Below are 22,305 nucleotides of genomic sequence, written 5' to 3'. Positions count from 1 at the left end.
TCATCATCATCATCATCATCATAATCAGAATAATATGATTATGATTACAATTATGATTATGATTATTATTATTTAATCATAGATTTTCTGCATTAAAATTCACATCCAGGCCTTCAGTATAAGGAACAAATTGAGCCTAAATAAGACTCTTTTTTACAGTACTTTCAAAATCAATAAGAATGTGAATGTCAGTTTTGAATAGGATAATGTTGTTATATGTTTAGTATATCTACTGTATATTTGTTATATATATATATATATGAAAATATTCAATACATTAGAAAGTTTTATGTATTTCAAACATATTCAAGGTACTTTGTAAACATTTTTTTAAATGTAATAGAATAGAATAGATCAATCAAATATAAATATTTCACCGTAAGAAATATCCTGTGACCCCGTGTGTATATCAATTGTCCCCATGTGGGGTCGCCATCCCAAGGTTAACTGTCATCCCCTCTCAATAACCTTCAAAAGTTATGGAGAGGGACTAGATAAAAATAACAAAAGGCCTCTCATTCCTCATTTAAGAAGAGTACAGCATCTTAAATGATATATAGACATATCTGTAATAACATATTTGTTCCATTTGCATAATCTGGGCTTTGAAGATATGCTCTTATTTGCTGTTAAATTATCATTGAGTTATTCCCTTAAATTGGCCTCCTGCCATGAGAAGAAAAGACCATGAAGCTTCTATCTACATCTTTTGAAACAATTAGAAAGTAGTTAAAGAATGAAAAAGAACAATCAAAGTCGTTTTGAAAACGGAGTGTAAGTATTTGAGGACAAATGACAAGTTCCTTGCCCCGTCATTGGTCTCCTTGGCTTCATTAGAATATTTTTAGATGCCAATATGGCTGGTCACCAAGGTTTTAACGGTGGGAGTGGTGAGTCGGGATAGGGGTCATGCACACAGAGACTCAGACAGCTTGTCCTTGGCCTGGCACCTCTTTTGGCAAAGCGGCAATATGGCACCATAACAAATGAGGGACGCCCGCACAGTGCCAATAGAGTCGGCCCTTTTGGCACACTTCGCCCGAATCATCTTTTCTTCACGGGAGCGACGACTCCTGAGGGTCGATCATTAGTCAGGAATCACAGAGTCCCCGTCCGGTAGGAGGCAGGTCAACCAACCCTGACCCCTGGCCTGTAGGAGAATCCCCCCCACCCCCAAAAAAAACAGATAAATCGATAAAGTCAAATCTTTCCCTGTAAGCGTTTGAGCAGCTTTTAGAGCGAGTTCGGTCGGTTCGAAAGTTCACGCAAACTAACTGCAAAAAGTACTGTCTCATAAAGCTCGGGGAGAAGGGGAACGAGCGTCCTCGCTCTTTTTCTGCTCTATCCCTCTTGCAACACGGCTACCCATAACGAGATGGTCAGATCAATAGTCGGATCGATGGTTGGATCGAGCACGGAGCCGTTACTGGTATTAACTCTCACGGTGACCGGTGCAAAACAGTGATGGCGAGATGACGGCGAGAGCCTCGTTTTCTTTCTTTTTTTTTTTTTGCGACTGGAAGTCGCAGTTTTATCGTTGAAGGTCTCGCAGACGTACCAGTACACACCTGGCAAGGAATTTCGGCACTGGGAGGTGAGCACACACACACACACACACACACACACACACACACACACACACACACACACACACACACACACACACACACACACACACACACACACACACACACACACACACAGAGCAATGACACGATGGGGAGGCTGACACATTCATTAGCACATAGGCAGATTTGACACAGCTGGAGGATGTAGCGGGGAGCTGCTGTCAAGGTCTTGGAATGCTGCGAGACTGGCACAAACTAAGGGCTTGGATGCTCATCGTCGTGTCATAAGAGACCTGGCTCTCGCTCTCCATCCTCCCTCTCTCTCTCCCTCCCTCTTTCACTCCCTCTCTCGCACTCGCTCGCCCCCCCCCCCCCGCTGCCGCGTCGTCGCAACACACCGTGTGTGTGTCATCATTTGCATGAGTGTGACACCCCGACGTCTTGCTTCTGTGTCCTCTCTCCACCTTGTTTCCGTTTCCTTTCGGCGTCTCGTTCTCTCTCTCTCTCTCTCTCTCTCTCTCTCTCTCTCTCTCCCCCACGTTCCTCCTTCCTCCCGTTCTGTCTAACCCCTCCGCTCTCAGTTTCTCTCTCTCTCTCTCTCTCTCTCTCTCTCTCTCTCTCTCTCGCGCCCTCTCTCTGTGCATCTCCCCTTTCTGCTGATGGTAGCGGTGCCATCCATGCCAATTATGGCGGTCGAGCAGGTGGCTCCTTGCAGGTGGCGGAGGATTAATCCCTGTTAAGACGCCACTTCATTAGGAAATCCGTTTAATGTGGCCAGCTGATTGATAAATCTCCCGGACCCCTCTCCTCTCTCTTTTTCTCCTCCTCTCTCGATCCCCTCTCCCCCACTTCTCTCTCCGAGTACACCCGCTCGCTGCCAAGTTTGTCTATTATACGCTAGGTTGACCCTCATGTCAGGCCGAGAGGAAATAAAGGGGGAAAGAGAGAAAGAGACGGGGAACCAGAAAGTGCGAGAGCGGACACGGGGGGAGGGGTGGGGGGCAGATACAGGAGGGGGCGACAGAGAGTGTTTGTTGTGCGTCTGTGGCTTAAGGTGCTTTACAGGAGTGTTTACATGGGTCGGTCAAACCGGCCGGCTTCAGCTTTGGCACGGACCTCACTGGCACTAACAGTGATGTCAAAGTCCAGAAAGTATTTTGAAAAGTTTGTCAGATAGCGTTTTCACGGCAGTTTCCCACAGCCCAGATCTTTTTTTTTTTTGTGCCGTCGGTGGCTGTCTTGATCTTGATCGTCCTGGAACCACCCCAGACGATTAGGTTTAGTACCGATGTTTCCGGCATTCGGCAGCGAAATGTAAGAACTTGCCTTGGCCCCCGTCTCAGACCACCCACGCTCCTCTCCGAGGCTCTGCATTTAACTCAAGTATCACCTTAACTCACCCCCGCCCCCCCGTATAATTTCCCACCACGGTATTAACGAAATTACACCGCGAGCGGCTCTGCCCGCACCCTGCCGCACCCGTACGAGCACGGGCCGCACACACCGCTCGCGTTTGCGTGCGCGCCACCCCCTCCCGAGGGCTCGCGGTCTGCTCGGATTTGTGAAACACCGACAGACAACCCCTTCATCAGGCCTGTCAAGCAAGGATGACAAATGCGTCTCCGCCGCTCTCCCGAGATGCCTACAATATTCAAAAGCCGCGGGAGGAACGGCTCGGCCGTCAGCCCGCCGGCCCCCTCCCGGCGGACGCGAAAGTTCAAGCCGGCCGAGTCGCGCCGTATCATTCTCAAATTGTGAGGGAAGGGGGAACTCGGAGACCCGACCTGACGGCACGTCGACTTAATGATTCTGACGGAGCGTATACGGTGTCTGTCTCGGGTTTCGGCATGACAGGGAGGCAGGGAGAAGTCAAAATTTAATGAACGCCCGACGACGAATCGCTCATTGGCGAGGGATTCGGTTACAATGACGGCGTGTGGTGAAGAGGAAGAAGAAGGAGAAGAAGAAGAAGTAGAAGAAGAAGAAGGAGATCGGGATCGGGGATGATTCAGTCGGGGAAGTGCGCTGATTCACTTCAAGTCGTCATCCATTTTTTTTCATCATATTCATCACAGTTTCATGAGCAATTATTCGTGAGCGTGTTCACACACACTCCCACGCTCCTTGGTTTTGGACGCCGACGGTTCAGAGATGCAGCCGCGGCTATCAGGCAATCAAACACAAAGTCGTTCCTCTTCCAGCTGCTACCAAGCATGTAACTATTGGGCTTCGCCCGCCGCTCGGGGCCTTGTCAAAATATGACAGAAGATCGCACCTTTCTTTTTTCCCCTGCTTTCCTTCTTTCCCAGAGTGAGCTCTTTAATTACAGCGTGGCTCCGAGCCTCGCCGCATCAGCGCGGGCGTCGGTCCAGGGTTCAGCCAGATTTGTGCGAGTTCAGTTCCCCTTCTCCGCTCCCGCCGTTCGGCGTCGACGAAATCCTTGCAACAAAATATTTATTTTTAAATTGAATCTGTTGCTTTTGAAGCCCCCGACCAAACCGCTAAGCCCTAACCCCTTCTCTCTCGCTCTCTCTCCCTCTCTCTCTCTCTCTCTCGCTCTCTCTCTCTCTCTCTCTCTCTCTCTCTCTCTTTCTTTCTGTTTGTGACAAGTTGTGCACGCCACCATTACTCACGCTCACTATCGCGTTTCTATAACAAACCTGGGCATCGGCACCCTTTGATATCTAATATTTTAATTGCGGCGGGGTCATACATCACGCTGTCCCAGCGAACAATAAACGGCTTGTGAAACAATAAGCGGGCCTTTTCGGTAAAGGGGGGGGGCTCCATTCCTGCAAACTCACCCCAAAAAAGCAGTCCACAGAGGACCTGCGTGCGTTTAAATCTGTACAGGTAGGAGGACATTCCCGCTGTAGAATAACTGAATAAATACTGCTATAATTGAGTTAGAATTATTTTTATTTTATGGTGGTTGTCGTACCTGTGCCTGTGTCATATGTTACCAATATTACAATTTGCCCATGAAGTGCCATTTATAAATCATATAATCGTTTTAAATTATATAAATGTGTGATTTCTCACGGTGGTCTTTAGTTTTCAGAATGACAGTGTGATAAAAATAGATTTTCATATAAGAGGAATTTGCCTTGGTAATGGATGGTGCAGCTATAGTAACAGTGCAGACGGACAAAAGAAAGCTTAACACTCTGGAAATAAATTCCAATAATATTGAATATACAGAAAATGCAAATAACCTTTACATGTATGTGCTCAGATAAAGAACATTTTGATGATTATGAATATCTCAATAAATGTATGAACGGGTATACTTCCATAACACTAACAGTATAATAACACTATTATATAATATCAGTATAATAAAAATAAAATATAACACACTATAACACAACTATAATAATACTATACTATAATAACACTGTGATAACACTACAATGACACTATAATATAATAAAACTACAATTTAATAACACTATTATATAATAACCTACAATAACACTGCAATATAATACAACTATAATATAATAACACTCTAATATAATAAAACTATAATTAAATAACACTATAACATAATGACACTACAATACAATGCATGTTAACACTAACACTACTAAAATATAAAAAAACTATAATATAATAACACTATAATTATACTACAATAACACTCTAATATAATAACACTATCATAACACTGTCTAACAAGGCTAACTCCAGTGTTATTATATATAGTGTCCAAATTAATGATCAGAAGCAAAGGTTTCTAGGTTTTTGGGACACAAAATTAAAAAATAAGCTTATTATCATGGTGTTTTTAATTTAATCATTTTACTTCAAAAACATCAAAATAACAATATATGTGGATATTTAACATGTTTAGACATCTACTCTACCCCTTCCAACAGCGCATCATAGAGTTGATATGCTTCGGAACTGGCTTTCTGACTCGACGCTTGGTCCACATTTTTTGGATCGTCCCTCCCCCCTCTGACCTTTATGTTACACAGTGTCCTTCCCTCATCCCTTCATCCCTTCATCCCTTCACCACTTCACCCCCCATTCCAGGCCCTCGGCAGCCACTGCGTCTTTGTTCGTTTTGGAGCTGCAGGTGGCAGCATCGTCTTAGAGGACAAGAGGGACCCGGGCACACACACACACACACACACACACACACACACACACACACACACACACACACACACACACACACACACACACACACACACACACACACACACACACACACACACACACACACCTCCAGTCTCCAGAGTCCACACTTTGACCTCTGGGTGTTTGTTACAGGGGGGAAAAGTGACATTGGGACAGAACTCGCTTGTCTACGATCCAGGGTTCTTCCCAGGTCCTTGAAATGCTTGAATTACTTGAATTTCGTCCTCAGAAATTTAAGTACTAGAATACCTTGAAAATAGGCCATGTTTGTGCTGAAGTACTTGAAAGGTTTTTGGAAAAAAACACGATCTTTGAAAACCTGTAATATTCTCTGAGGTTTTGTATTCAAATCGTAAGGTAATTACAGATGAATTCAGGGAAATGTACATTTAATCCAGCAAGGTTGGAAATAGACACTTATAATAGTAGATGACAATGAGATAAATAATAGATATGATTTATATATGAATATAAATAATAGACAACGAGAGTAAGGTTATATTGTTTTCGAATAAATAGAGATCGCATTGAAAACTGATTACATTTGTTTTGCGTGAAGTCTTTGAAAATGAAAAATGGTGCCTCAAAAAGTACTTGAAAGTCCTTGAATTTCACTTTGTTATGTCAGAATAAACCCTGTTAGGAGTAAGGAGATGTAATAATTAGCAAGCTCTCGGGCTCTGTGATTTTTAATGTCCATAATTTGGGGCCGGTACAGAACCTGTGTTTGTGCCACGTGATTGCTGACGCGTTTTCTGACATAAGGTGTGTCTTTGTGTGTGTCTGTGTGTGTGTGTGTGTGTGTGTGTATGTGTGTAGAGGTGGGGGAATGTTGCCGCAGGTTTGATATTTTCTTGGAGGGGTGGGGGGTGTGTTGGAGTTGAGGTATTGTTGCTTCGGGGGAAGAATTGTGATGTGTTTTTTTTTTACTTTTACACTGATTTACCAGGACTCTGGCATCTTATTATTCGGACTATTCTTTAACCCGGACTGCTCAGCTGCATGAGAGCGTTGGGGTCTGAGGAAATGTAAAATTCCCCTTAAATGCACCGGACACATCTGAACGCACACAAATATACACGAAACCCCCCCCCCCCCCTACTTTTCTTATTTATCTTCGACTGGAAAGATTGCTTAACTGCCGCCTGCCCAAATTGGGCTCGCTCATTCGCATAGTGCTACTCCCTGTTAACTTTTATTCAGAGAATTGTACATATATTTTATTTTTATTTCATTTTATTATTTATTTATTGTTAGAATTTTTGTTTTTGTTTTATATTTTAGATTATATATATATATATATATATATATATATATATATATATATATATATATATATAAAAATACCTGAATTTCCTTAAGGGGATTAATAGTATTAGTAAGTATTATTTAATCCTATTTTATCTTAATAAAACTATTGCTCATATACCTGTAAAGACAATGTTTTTCAAGCTGTTTATTTCTCTTTGCACAAAAATCGTGCTGAAATCTGTGTTTGCAGGCTAAAACAAAACAATGTTGTTTAAAGGGGACCTATTATGCTCCTTTTTGCACATGTTCATAAAGGTCTTTGAGGTCCCGAGGTTTTTGAATCTTTTTTTGCTGAAAATACCACTCAGATTATGCCTTCCAGCCATTGTGCCATGCCTCTAAACCTGGACTGTTCCAAAATGGGCACTTTCAGTGCGTGTAGCTTTAATTGTGAATGAGCGGCCAAGCCCTCTAGTTCTGAGCCGATGGGGTTTGAGCTTTACTTTTATTTACTCTGTAAACTTTCACTGACTCCACCATATCAGTACACTAAAATTTGTTTCTGAACAAATTTGAGGTGAGAAATAAGCAATCCAGTTGCTGAATCTTCACTCATATTAGATCTACAAGGCCTCATTTAAAACTTTGTTCTGGGGATATTTTGTTCTGTGTCAACATTGGGAAAAAAAACAAGATAAAATAAATACAATCAAACTACAATACAATACAATACAATACACACTACAATAAAAACACCATTTTTATTGCTTTTGTTTGGAGAAACACACAGCCGACCGGATGGAGCAGATGACCGCATAAATAAATCCCTGACGAGCTGCTGTCAGCTCATGCAGAGAGTAGAAACAATCTTTGAGTGTTCCGAGCGGTCAGAAGCGTTTTGTTCACAGCGATTCCTTTGCCATTAGTTTACCTCATTATTTGACACTTTGGTCATGTCTAATATGAACACCCAACATTGTAACTCTATATATATGATAGAAAATAAGGAAACGCATAATAGGTCCCCGTTAAATTATGGTAGCATTGCTTTTCAATTTGAATTTTGGACGTTTTTTACTTGTTGTCTATGATGATATGGAGGTGCAATATGCAGCTGGCAAGGATGACTTTGCATCATTGCCAGCTGGATAATTTTGGTTCAGTAGTGCAACTCAATGTTAACCTTTACTGCTATATGGGTACAAATATTTATATTTAAGATAATATATGATTAATGAGAAGAACAAAATAAGATTGAATTTGAAAGAACAAGTAAAATATCTAACACCAAAATAGCTAAATGAATAACAAAAATAACAACAAAATAACCAAATCATTTTTCCTTTTTTCCTCATTTATTTCTCAATCTTATCTTATGACTTTGGGCCAAATAAAACTATTGGTTTTAAGGTAGACTGCTTGAAAATACTGGGCTAACCAGTTACCATAGTGCCATAGTAAGGTAGTGTTAATAAGGATGAATAGCGTTAACTTCTATTGATGTGTACGAATATGTTATTTCTATTTACGATAGGATAAACCAAATTATGTGATTAAAAATAACATTAAAATGGCAACCAGCTCATATCGTTATTGCTTTAAAATACAGTGTAAATATATGTAAATTACAATATCTCAGTTTTCCTTTATAATACAGAGAAGTGAATCGCGTAAAAAACGAATAAAACTGTTGGCAGTGTGTTGGCAAGTGGCCTGGTAAAGGATTTGTTGGGAACCATATTGTACTTTTGAATAAATAAATCTTAATGTGTTCAAGCTGTACATTGTCATTCCTACTGTATGTGTACAGTATATATATTCTCCGCTGGCGGTAAACTCACATCTAGCCGAACCCTCGACCCTTTCATTCCACAGCTTCTAGACGGAGTCTCCCCAAACCTCCAACAAAGTACTGAAGAAACCTGTGTGTGTGTGTGCGTGTGTGTGTGTGTGTGTGTGTGTGTGTGTGTGTGTGTGGGTGTGGGTGTGTGTGTGTGAGCTCCAGTGACCTCTGTCAGAGTGGACCGTGCCCTCCACTCCTGACAAAGCCTCTCTCCTCTCCGGCTCCAAACTGTTTAGTGCGTTTAGTGTGCCTGTGCGTGCCCCCCCCCCCCTCACACACACACACACACACACACACACACACACCCATACATAAGCATGTATAAGCATATACACCTTTTTTTACCACATTTACATAGCATCTCTCTCTCTCTCTCTAACACACCTATACATACGCTTCTGAACATTTGTCACCCGTGATATTATGAGGTCATAATTTCAGTACAATTTGGGATCAGGAATTGAAAAGCAATTTCTGATCTGATGTGTTTTCCAGTTTATGCAGGACTCCCATATCAAACATCATATGTCCAAGTTTTAAAAAATGAGACCAAATGAAAAGAAAGCAGAACAAGGGAACATCGAACATCCCACAAGGTTAAAATCTGCTTCGCTCCCCTTTTGTCACCAGGGTGTGTTACAGTCCGATAAATCCCCGAAACACTCATTAACCCTCCTTAACCGTTTTTTTTTTTTTTTTTTTTTTTTCATGTGCATCGTGTGAACTAGTCAATCAGTACAGAATGGGAACAACAACCAAAAAAAAAATCATGAAAAGGTATCGATGCCGCAGGCAGAGAGTAATGATTGTGGTAAGACGAAAACCAAACTGGTCGATGCGGCCCTCACTACGTATGTCAGCATGAACAAAAAACACACACACACACACACACACACACACACACACACACACACACACACACACACACACACACACACACACACACACACACACACACACACACACACACACACACACACACACAAGTATGTCCTTCCTACACCAGCGCTGGTTGACTTGTCAGCCGGAGATGGCTCCATCCACCATCAGTTACTTTTATATCCTTCCTGTCACCTAAAATGGTCCCTGCATATTCACCGCAGGGCCCGATTGGGCCCCCTGGGGGAGACACACACTCACACACACACACACACGCCTGCACACACACATCCACATGCACGTACACTGGCTAACGTTGGATGACTAAGATTTATGGTGTGGGACCGTCACCTGTGACTTAGCGGCTGTGAAATTAGTCACAAATAGCATATTAGGGCGGCTAATCAGGCACGCCTCAGCACTTGGCTTCCTTTATGCCGCCATAAAGGGCAGAGTGGACGGCCGCCCGCAGGGCCTTGGGGAGTGAATGATCGGCCCGACCTCCAGTGAACCGGTGAGGGCTGATATACAGCCGGTGGTAAAGGAAAAGAAACAGAAGGAAGGAAAAAAAAACCTACTGGGATGAGGAAAAAACGGGGATGGCTGTACACACAGGTTAGCGCTCGCAGAGTTAACAAGGACGGCGCTTGAGAGCGGCGATGAACTGGGAGAGAGCGTTTACGATGTGGCGTGAGAGGAGTTGTCCCCTGGTGGTCAGAGTGTGGATTACACTGTATATACTGTATATCAAATCAAAGTTTATTTTTCACATTCTCCATCCTACAAGTAAAATGTACAATCTGCAGTGAAATGCTATTTCTTGACTCTTAGATGTGCTTAATAAGTAGAATAAAGAAAGAAAATATGTAGTATAAGTATAAGTATGATCGAGAAAAAAAATATATAGACGTGTGTTCACATGTGTATTCACAGAATGCAGATATCTACAGTATATTCCTAACGAGTAGACTATTATAAATATAAGGTAAGGTGCTTAAGTCCCAGGTGTTATGGGGTGGGGTGGTTTCCTGTTTGGCACAATAGGCAGGCCTATGCAATGTCCTCATTCAGTATCCGGATGGCCTGAGGGTAGAAGCTCCTCCCGAGCCTCCCTTAGTTGGCCTTACGGAAGCGGCACCTTCTCCTTGACCACAGCAGAGAGAAGAGGTCGTAATCCAGGCGGCTGGGATCCTTCAAGATTCTCCTGGCCTTGGTTCTGCACTGCCTATGTGTTTTGGAGTTGTGAAAGTGCCCCCCCTGTGATAGGTTCTGCTAACCGTAAAACTCTCTGCAGCTGCCCTTCGGTCCTGCATGGTGATGCCTCCATACCAGGCAGTGATGTTCATGAATCAGGATGCTCTCAATCGTGCATGTATAGCAATTCGGAAGTATCTGGGGAGAACACAGTGTCTGCGTTTGTTGTCTATGTCAAGTCCTTGGTGATCTGGACATCAAGATACTTGAAGTTGTCCACCCTCTCAACCGGGGACCGTTCAATGTTGGTTAGAGGGCTGTATTCGTCCCCTGCTTCCTCGAATAGTCCCCAAGCATCTCATTCGTCTTACTGACATTCAGGAGGAGGTTGTTGTCCTGACACCACCAAGTCAGGCATCCCATGTCCTGCAGGTAGGCCTTCTCGTCGTTGTTGGAGATTAGGCATATCACAGCTGTGTCATCAGTAAAGTTCATGGAGTTAGAATCCAACGTGGCCACGGAGTCGTGAGAGTACAGGAAGTACAGCAGGGGGCTAATGACACAGCCCTGGGGTACTCCCTTGTTGAGGATGAGGGAAGATAAGGTGTTGCGGGCCACTCCCAACACCTGAAGTCTGCCCATCAGGAAGTCTAGGATACAACTACACAGGGAGGTCTTTAGTCCCAGGACCCTGAGTTTGGTCATGAATTTGGAGGGGATTATGGTGTGGAAAGCTGAACTATAGCGGTATCACACTATTCATGTCGGGTCGGTAGGCGAACTGTACAGGGCCCAGTGTGCTGGGCAGTGAGAAGAAGATGTTGTCCTTCACCAGCATCTCGAAGCACTTCATCACCACAGAGGTGAGCGCTACTGGGAGATAGTCATTGAGGCAGGCTGGTCTCGGTTTCTTCAGTCCGGGAATTATGGTGGACACCTTAAAACATGTGGGTATGACAGACTGGGACCAGGCTGAATATCGCTAGGAACACCGTGCCAGTTGGTCAGTGCATGACGTGAGGACACGCCCTGCGATACCGTCTGGTCCTGCGGCCTTCCTGGTGTTCACTCGCTTAAACGTCCTTCAGACATCGTGCTCAGAAAGAGTAAATCCTCTCTCTCCCCTGCCGCCCACCTCTGCCTCAGATGCGATGGTTTGTCAGATACTGTTAGCCTCAAATCTCACAAAAAGTGTTCAACTTGTCCGCAAGAGACGCATAGCATCACATTGTTTGAATTGTAATTCCACCTTCTCACCGTATTTCTGTTTTGCCTCCTTCACTGCTTGCCTTACATTGTATGAGGCTGCTTTGTAATCCTCAATATTGCTCTAGTCCTGAATTGTATGCAGCAGCGCACATGTTCATCACAGATATTTTTATTAATCCAAGGTTTCTGGTGTGGGAATGTCTTCACAGTAACTGTGGGGACAGTTTGTTCCGTCGTTTTACCAGTTAAATTCAGCACAGACTTGTTCAACTATTTGTTGTCGTCAATGGAGGAGCTGTGGAATGTTCCCCAGATTGCACCATGCAAAGCGACCTGAAGGCTTCTGATTGGTCCGTCGAATGCGTCACCTCCCTCGTCACTGGAGCTTCACGGCGCAGTTTGTTTACATACGCCGGCCATGGCAAGATGGCCGAATGGTCACCTTTGCCAAACGGAGGAAGAGACTGTGCCTTGTTACCGTCCTTGAACAGGGAATAGCAATTGTGCAGTGTTTTTGTTCCTCTCGTGGTGCAGCAGATGTGCTGGTGAAAGTTTGGCAGCACCTTCTTAAGGTTCGCCTGGTTACAATCGGCAGCTACAATGAGTGCTGTGTCTAGATTGCTAGTCTGGTAGCTATTCAAAGTTTTGTATATCTCTGATGAAGCAGTTTATGTACTCGCCTGTGGTGAAATGTACACGCTGGTGATGATGACTGAGGAGAACTCCCGTAGTTAAAAAGTGTGGCCGACCTTTTATTGTCAGAAGTTACAAGTCGGGCGAGCAGAAGCGGGTTAAAGTTGCGATATTCCTCATGTCGCACCAGTTGCTTTTCACCATGAAACAAACACCACCTCGCTTCTTCTTACCGGACTCATCCATCCTGTTCATGCAGTGAACAGTGAGGGACTCCTCGGGTTGAACGGCATTGTCCAGCACAGAGGGGGTCAGCCGTGTTTCGGTGAAACAAAGGATATTAGACAGTATTTGAGTTGCCCCTGGAGGTCAACCATTTTATTATCCAGTGACTGGACATTGGCAAGCAGGTTGCTGGGCAGAGGAGGTCTGTGTGCTCGAGCCCTCAGGTTGTGTTTGACCCTGGCCTGTCTGCCTCGATGCTTCCTCCCTTGTGGTTTGTTGCCGCCTCCATTCCTGACGATTTCGGGCGGCCATGCAGAATGGCCAGCAAATGAGTTAAGTTGACTGTAATCCAATGTTTATCAGTATCTGCCAGTTGTATGTGATCAGTTCCAAGGTAGTTTTTGCAAAAATAATAAGTAAAAAAAAGGTAAAAAAAAAAATAAATAAAGAGAACAAGCTTAGTGGAGCTAGTGTCAAGGGGACCGGAGAATGTCCACTCCGTCTTGATGATGGTATATTACTATTTAATTCCTGATCCCATATCATAGTGAAACACAATACATGTACTTCTCACTTAATGACCGAGTTCCGTTCCTAGGACCAGGTCGTTAAGCAAATTGGTCGATAAGCAAGGACCTGTGTTATTTCACGGTAAGGGGGCGTGGCCATTTTGAACGCTAGTGTACTGAATACTGACAGACTGTGGGAACGACACTGAGACTGCGAACGATGAGATGAGATGAGATGAGATGTATACAGTATATATAATATAGAGTGTATATTCTGTAGTATACTCTATATAGTATACTGTATTAACTGTAGTATCTATCTATCTGTCTGTCTGTCTGTCTGTCTGTCCGTCCGTCCGTCCGTCCGTCCGTCCGTCCGTCCGTCCGTCCGTCCGTCCGTCTGTCTATCTATCTATCTATTTTTTAAACTCAGTTCCCTCAGAAAACATACTGATAAACATTATCAACAGAATAACCCAGAATTCATAGCAAAGGTTTAAGAAAGGAATTCTTCCAATTGTAGCGTGGAACCATCACAATTTCCCAAAGTAAGCAATTAACCCACACGCCTGCAACGTACCTAGATTTACGCTCCACATCCATGTCTTTGGCCATGATTGGATGTGATTTTTTTAAATAATAAATACATTCAGACCTCGTCGGTACGTCCCCTCGTCCCCCTCATGAAACAGTAACGATATCTCCTGCTCTCTGACTCCGCTGTGTCGGTTGAACAAAGGAGGGCAAAACGGGTCAGGGAGAAGAAGAAGAAGAAGACGAAGAAGAAGAAGAATAAGAAGAAGAAGAAGAAGAAACGGTAGACGTAAGAAACCTCAGAGGAAGTGGGGGATGGAAGGGAGAGATTATTGGATACAATCACATCGTCCGTGATGATGATTCAGTGACTTCCTAATTGACTCACTTAATGGCGCTCTTTATTCAAAATAGCTCTCTGACACAGCGAGTCATCTCCCTCTTCCATCTTTCTCCCTCTCTCTCTCCCTCCCTCGCTCGCGATTATCATAGAGGGGGATGAATTTGAAATTTCAATCACAGACGTGTTAAATATTGATGGCCGTTCTAAGTCGTTTAACGAGGTCTCGGGGACTCGGGGCGGCTTTCATTCTGCCCTCCCCTCCCTCCCTCCCTCTCTCCACTTCCTTCTCCGACTGACCGCTGGTCATCGGGAGGGAATCCCTGGTGGGGCGGGGCAGGGTCGCTGTACCTCAACTCTAATCCCCGCTTTTACTTTTGTGTGAGATCTTTGAACGTCCCACCAAGGGCCGGACATCAGACATCAGAATCCGACCGTCATAAATTATCATAATCTTTAACAAAAAAAAAAAAAAAAAAGATTCTGTCAAACTTTCTTAATTATGCCTTGTGTAGAAGCAGCTTTCAGCCACTGGTTTAGATGTGTCATTTATAATGAGAGCAAGGTCCGGGCGACACGATGATTTCCATGATAATGGAAATCTCCGGCCGGGTTTCCGCTGCGTCGGAATTGATCACCGTCGGAAAAACATAAGAGAGAGAGAAGGGGGCGGCCGTCCACAAGGGCGGCCCTCGGTCGGTTCAATATGCTCCAAGATGAGCCTTTTATTATTGCGGCAGGACAGGAGGAAGGAGCCCCAGGCCTCCAAGCGGACCTAATTTACCTCGGTGGATGTAATGCTTCCATTTTGTCCCCGCCAACGAGACGTGTCTGTGCGGCGGCATCGCGTTACATGGCTCGGTCCTGAACGTGTATGAAGTATAAACAGATAAACTTGACTCCTCTCGGCTTCAGCAGGTGACGGGAAAAGTTACGCTGGCGGAACTTGAGGAAGTTGGCGATACGCCGTTGCTATTCTGCTACACACTCAACTCAAAGCGAATTCAACGAACATCGCTTGCGTTAAAATACGGGTAACTAACATAATCTGACACGAAAATGAAGGCAGTCAGAGTTAAGAGTCATATTAATCGCATTGACCTCGCACCTAGCTTGACTTAGCTTGATCTAGCCTCCGCTGCGCACCGCAATCACCATTACGTACAAAAGGTCAAAATCATGTGTTTTGCGGAAGCAACATTAAAAGTCTTTTCTACGAACCATTTTCGTCGGATGGCTGACATTATTGGCAGCTAGCTTAGCACCTTGGCACGTTTAAATTATGGCGGGCGATCATTAGACTTTTCATTACACAAACGTGAACTCTGACGGCACCTGACGACAATCTATCAGTGTCTAAATTGATTTGATTTGATTTTTTCTAAATATTTAACGTGGAGCTTCTCTCGTGGTTTACAATACATTTGATTGGAGTTTAACACCGTCAACACGCATGTTTGGATGTGATTAAATGTGAGATGAATTCCGATTAATATGATTGATCACATCCAAATATCAATAAAAATATAAACGAAAAAGAAATAGCACAAAAAGCAACAACTATAAGGTTTTTCACTATCGTGCGTGTGCAAAAACCTGATATGCTACATACCAGCATACACAAAACGGCAAACATTTACATTAAAACCAGTGTAACAATGTTATGAATGTAGCCACTTGTTTGTCTGCGTTAAGTTGATATTCTCAGTCTCTTACCTGTTTTCTTGTGGGGTTTTTTTTCCGTTTTCCAATTCCAATTATATCTTTTGAATATGTCCCGGCGGGACCTGGGAGGGAGTGCGGCGCTGTAGATGTCAGATAAAAAGCATTTTGGGAGTATCTCTACCTTCACACTTAGCCTCTCGCCGGCCGCTTTTGATCAAGACGGAATAAGCTTGTGACTTTTCAATTCCAGACATAATTTGTTTCGATATTACATCTCCGGGACAGAGCATGTGATGGAATTTTTCCTCTCCGGCTGGGGGAGGCTGACGATGTCCCATAATAGGTTATCACCGGCCATATCTTTTGCAAAATAGAAACCCTACACATGTACATCTGTGGCCTGGTGTCACAGCCTTAAGTATACATCCGAAATGCATTAAATTTGCTGATTGCTATTCTTTTCCAACGGCGTGTCATTATTTTTTTTGCAACGGGGGGTTACTTCCCGATTACTTTGAATTACCGGCCCTCCGACCTGACACCGAGGGCTCCGAAAGGACTGACAACGTTATATTTATTTTCTGTGCGACTCCGCAGACCCGTGTTTGTGTGTATGCGGAGGATGTAGCGCTGATTTATATTTTTCCATGTCTAACAGCGTATGGAGCCAGCGCGATGTTGACTGGAATACATAGGAACAGGAAATGTAGCTGAGTCCAGAGTGGAAGTGTTATTAGATTGTTCCCCGGAGAAGTATAACCCCTGTCATAAGTCCGATGTGGGGTTCCATGGTGGAGTCGTCCCCTCCGAACTTTTAGGGGACTGGGATTGTCCTGACATGACCTTGATTGATTGACAAGGCATTACCTTGAAGTGTTATCCAAAACCGTTATTTAGCTGCATATATATATAAAAGAATTTTTACAGTGGAAACCTTTATAGTGATCACGTCTGTCCGGGTCAAATTAATCACTATAAGCGGAGGATTATTATAACCAATTTTCTCCCTTTTTCTTTATTTCTCATGAAGATTACCATCTAATGGTATCAATGGCTCTGCAGCGCTTGACACGGGACACACAGGGCTTTTTTCTTTTGTTTTGTTAAATTAGGAAACGGAGGAAAGTAAATTCATCTAAAATAAAAATACTGGAGTGTTTGTTTGGGGATGATTGGAGAAACGGGAAACGGGGACGTGCAGCGGAGCAGAGATGGCTCCGTCTCCGTTACGCATTCACGCCACTGCTCTACACCGGCCTGTTTTACCAGTTATCAGTCTTAAATACATTTTAAACTTAAAATAATTGTCCGGCAGGATATAAAGTGTTCAATGAAAATGTCAAATTCGGAACTCTTTAGCGGGTGCGACGGTGCTCTGCGAAATCCTCCCCTCGGCGCTTCCTGACGCAGATTGTGGTCCTGACGTCGGCGTTTTCGCAAAGCTCCGTTTTAACCTCCTCTACACCGATACACGGAAAACATGAGTTTGAAAAAAAAACGAAATCCCGGACGGCGTCTCCCGAAAGCTCCGTCCCCAGTGACCTAGAAACACTGTTTTCCCGTGGGCGGGAGGCCAAAACGTCTCAGACGTACAGTACGTATGAAACGCAGTCGTTGAATATTTGCTGAGTTGATTGTTTCCCCCCTGTTGTACCGCTGCCGAAAGAACCATCCAAAAACTCAACAGCGTTTTTTTTTTTGTTTTTTTTTTTCATCCTCCCTCTGGATGAAATCCCCGTTCGGACCGACAGAGGCACAGACAGGATATCGACCTGTCTCTCTCTCTCACTCTCTCTCTAAGTCTCTCGTCCTCGAGGAGCGAGCACTTTCACACGTTACTGTCTATAAATTCCGGCCGGCGACGCGGGGCCCTATTTCATGGGGCGGGTGGCGTGGGCATCTCAACGTGACGTGGCCCTTTCTGGATTGATGTCCTCCCGCTCCATTTGTCTTCTCTACACTCCTAAGCCCCCCACCCCCGCTCCGCTCCCGCTCCCTGGCCCTGATTGAGTATTGACAACAAATCAAAGGGGATAATATATGGTGATGTTTGCCCCCACCCTCCCCCACCCTACCCCCAACAAGACCAGATAGCCGCCCGCCGCCGCTGCCGCCGCCCGGTTTACATGTGTTCTCCCAGAGTACCGCAGATCGATTCCCCCCCGGAGCAAAGTCCCCCCCCCCTCACCACCACCACCACCACCACCACCACCACACACACACCCACCCACTCTGCCGATACCTGCTTTAGTTAAAAAGGGTCAAAGTGGGCTCACTGGGCTGTATATTCTAAAGTAAGCCGGATCACCTCCACCCCTCCCCCCTCCCTTCTTCTTCTTCTTCTTCTTCTTCTTCTTCTTCTTCTTCTTCTTCTTCTTCTTCTTCTTCTTCTTCTCCTCCCTTCTCCCTTGAGTGCCAGAGTGGGAATGGCGTTATTGCCTCGCCCCGAAAATTCCTGTGAATGGGAGCTAATGTGTGTATCAGAAAAGTTTGTTTTCGGCCCCTTAGGCGCGCTCAATAAATGAACATAAGAGCGTCTCTCTCTCTCTCTCTCTCTCTCTCTCTCTCTCTCATTCTCTCTCTCTCTTTTCTCTGGGAAACACAAGCACGCACGGGGACACACACACACACACACACGCACACACTGACCGGCCGGAGTATCTTTGAAATGGGTTTTGTATTGATTTTTGTAACTACCCTGTTAGATGTCGTTGTGCCTTAGCGTGTCATTTCTAGATGGCCCCGGCCCCCGAGCAGGTCATTGAGGTGCTAACTGTCATTTGGAGGGACAGAAAAGCAATCATAGCTTTTTCATTACTTACTGTTTTCCCTCCCTGACTCCCCCCCCTCCCCCCCCCCCCCCCCCCACTCCCCCTCTTCTCTTTTCACTCCTCACCCCCCAGCCTTCTTCTCGGGGATTGCCTGACACATTACGGCTATCTGTGATTTAACTGCGCTCTTAAATTAAGTGCCGGAATATCAAGCCGCGCGGGCTTTAGAAAAAGAAACTGCCGTGGTTTGGGGGGGGGGGGGGGGATCAAATACCTACCCCGGAGGTCAAAGTCATGAACTTGCAGCGGCGCACTCATCAATTTCAAACCGGTGTGGGCTTGTAGTGCAGTAGGTGAACAGAGAGGTGCGGAGGCTTGATTATAGCGATGTGTCTTTTTATTTTTCTTTCATTTTTTGCTTTTTTTTTTTTCTTTTACCTTGAGGTGAGTCTGGGTCTTGTCAGATACCCAGTATCCTGCAACATTTTTTATATATCTGACTATTTCTATTTTGGATTTTGTGGCTATTTGTGTATATTTGGCCATTTTGTATTTTATTTTTACTCTACGTTTTACTGTTATTCTTCTTATTCTTCAAATTTTTTTTAAATGCTAATCATCTGTAGAAACACATCAATTCTCACCACGACAAATTCCTCGTACTGTATATGTAAATGCACCTGCCGGAATAAACTCATTCTGATTCTTGTTCTGATGATCTTCTTTGCATTCTTATAAGTTCGACAGTGACACTATTCAACCCGACAACAAACACACACACACACACACACACACACACACACACACACACACACACACACACACACACACACATACACACACACAACCTGTTTAATACTAGTGCAATATATTGTAATATTGTAATTATTTTGTTATAACATAGTAATAACTTAGACCTCATTCATAAAATGACCTTCATTCATATGATTGTATTCATTCTATAAATGTATTCTATCATATAGAATATATTAAAATATATATATATAGTATTCTATTTTCTTTGGCAATTTAGTGTTACGGTTAGGGAAGGGTTAGGACGGCTTGTTATGCCAATTGTCAGTTCAGCAATGCACCAATTCACCACCACAAACTCCTTGTATATGAAAATGTAATTTGCCAAATAAAGGATTCCGATCCTGATCGTTAAAAAAACTTGCACCGATGGAACACCACATGTTGATTAATAAACATTCAAATTTAGCTTTTTGTCTTGATTTCATTGTTCACATAGTGGGATTTGGAAGTCAAGTTTTGACGCTAACAAATAACTCTGTGTCCAGGACGTCTGTGGTGTTTATACCCATAACCATGAGCATAACCGTCAGCATAACGATAACCATAAGCAAAACGACAAACATAAGCATAACCCGCATATTAAAAAAAGAGGTTGAGACTGTCTGAAAACATTGATTGGAACCCGGCCATCCTGTCATTGGACGTTAGTGTTTTTTGTTTTTACAGAGGGGTGGAGCAGGAGCAGCAGGGGGTGGAGGCTTTTCGTTTTTGTCGGTGCAGTGTATGGGCACCGGCTGCCTCGGAGAAGGAGAAGAGGAAGACCAACCGACATGAGGGCAGATAGTCAGAAGGAGGACAAGATCAAACGGAGAGAGCGGTTCGCTTTGAATCAATGAGGCAGCTCGATGCTACGGCCTCACATCGACTCTCCGTCTCTTTAGGGGGAAGTCCATCACCTGGGCCATTTTGAAAACCCCCTAGCGGAAAGCAGGGGGTGATGTCACCGTGTTCCGGGGGGGGGTCAGATTACGGTAAGAGCCTGGGAAACGAGCCAGGGCCCCCCCTATTCATCTACTTTGTTAGCAAACTGGTTCATTTATTTGGAGTGGCCAAAGGGACCCCCTGGTTATTTATAAGGAGGTATAGTTTTCTTGTGGGAGTTTATTGGGAAAGGCGTGGAGTGATGGATGGACGTTGAAGTTATGAATCTCTCTCGATACATTTTTTTTTTAATTCATGGAATGGAGAACAAGATGCTGTGCAATAAAGAAAAGTTATTTCCTGTTTCGAATAGAGACCGGCTTTTACAAAGGGTTTCTAGCCATTGCGGCCACACAAAGCGCTTTACAAGTTAAACTGCCTCACATTCACCCCTTCACACACACACCGCTGGGCAAAGAGACAACCAGCTTGTCGGGAGCTCTTAGGGGGGGGGTCAGGTTTCATGCTCAAGGACACCCCGGCAAATTAGCCCAGAGGAGCCGAGTACCGAACCGCCGACCCTCCGGTTGCCAGATGACCACTCCACCTCCGAAGCTACTGCAGCGCCTTCACACATTTATTAACACCATCGCCAGAGGTTTAAAAGAGAAAAGAAAGAACAATGACGTTCAACACACACACACACACACACATGCACGCACCCACGCACGCACACACACACACACACACACAAAATTATGCCGCCGCCAGATTTCATAATGCCATTAATGTTTAAAGGCGTCGGGGATCAGGCCTTTAACATTTTTTTTTTATATATACATTGCACGCTCAATGTGACCCCATTACTTTCCATCAGGTCCGTGCGTCCAGACGTCCCGGGGACCCTGGGCTGCGGCCCCCCATGAACCCCCCTCCCCCGACCAGAAGCTCCCCGACGGCCGCCTGCTTGATCGGCCGCCCCACCTCGCCACAGGTCGACCGCACGTGAGAGTGTGTGAGCGTGTTGGAGGGAGCCCCCCCCCTCAGCCCCCGCCCCAACACACACTCACACACACATCAGCCCACTGCCGCCCTGGCTGTCCATCGCCGCCGTGGCACGGGAGGAGTGCGCTCACATTCTGCTGAAGGTGTTATGGGCTGTTATCAGCAGCGAGACCATTCCATGGATGGCTGCCCTAATTGAGAATAATGAGGGTCACATTGAACATATGGTCGCTGTTGTGTCCCCTTTTCCCCCCTTCTTCTCCTCTCTTCCCTCCTCTTCTTTTCTCACTCCCTCTCTCTCTCCCTCTCCTGCTCTCCCCTTTTAACTCTGCCTCGATCTCCCCAACTCTCACCACCAGTCAAACTTCGTCTTCGACGAGTAGAGATCTTTTTGAAAAAAAAAAAAAAAAAAAGAAGCGCAAGAGAGAGAGAGAGAGATAGGGCGTCGTGGAAGTCGTTCTCTTTATCTTTTATCAAAGTTGACGTGTGCACGGTCGGGGGAAGGGGAAGGGCAGTGACCGCTCAGTCGGTCGGTTCGGAGGCGAAATGCTAACCCCGCTGAGACGGCGCGGAGGTGGAGACGTCGCCCCTGAGCGTTTGTGCTGATAACAAGCTTCTTTTTTTTTCCATAAGCAAATAAAGGACACAGGCTCCTCGCCGCCCAAGGACCCCTTTGTCATTGAGGACAGTACAGTGGATGGGCAGGCATATAAAAATAAAATCATCAAAACCCGTGGACAGATGGATGCCGCTCTTCGATGTGCTGATAATTCCAAAGCTTGTATTTGTAATGATAGGAAAATAATGAATAAAATACAAGAAATAATAATACATTGTTTTTTTACAAAAATAT

Source organism: Zeus faber, assembly GCF_960531495.2.
Source record: "Zeus faber genome assembly, chromosome: 8".
NCBI classification, from domain to species: domain Eukaryota; kingdom Metazoa; phylum Chordata; class Actinopteri; order Zeiformes; family Zeidae; genus Zeus; species Zeus faber.
Note: the sequence above shows the minus strand (reverse complement) of the source record.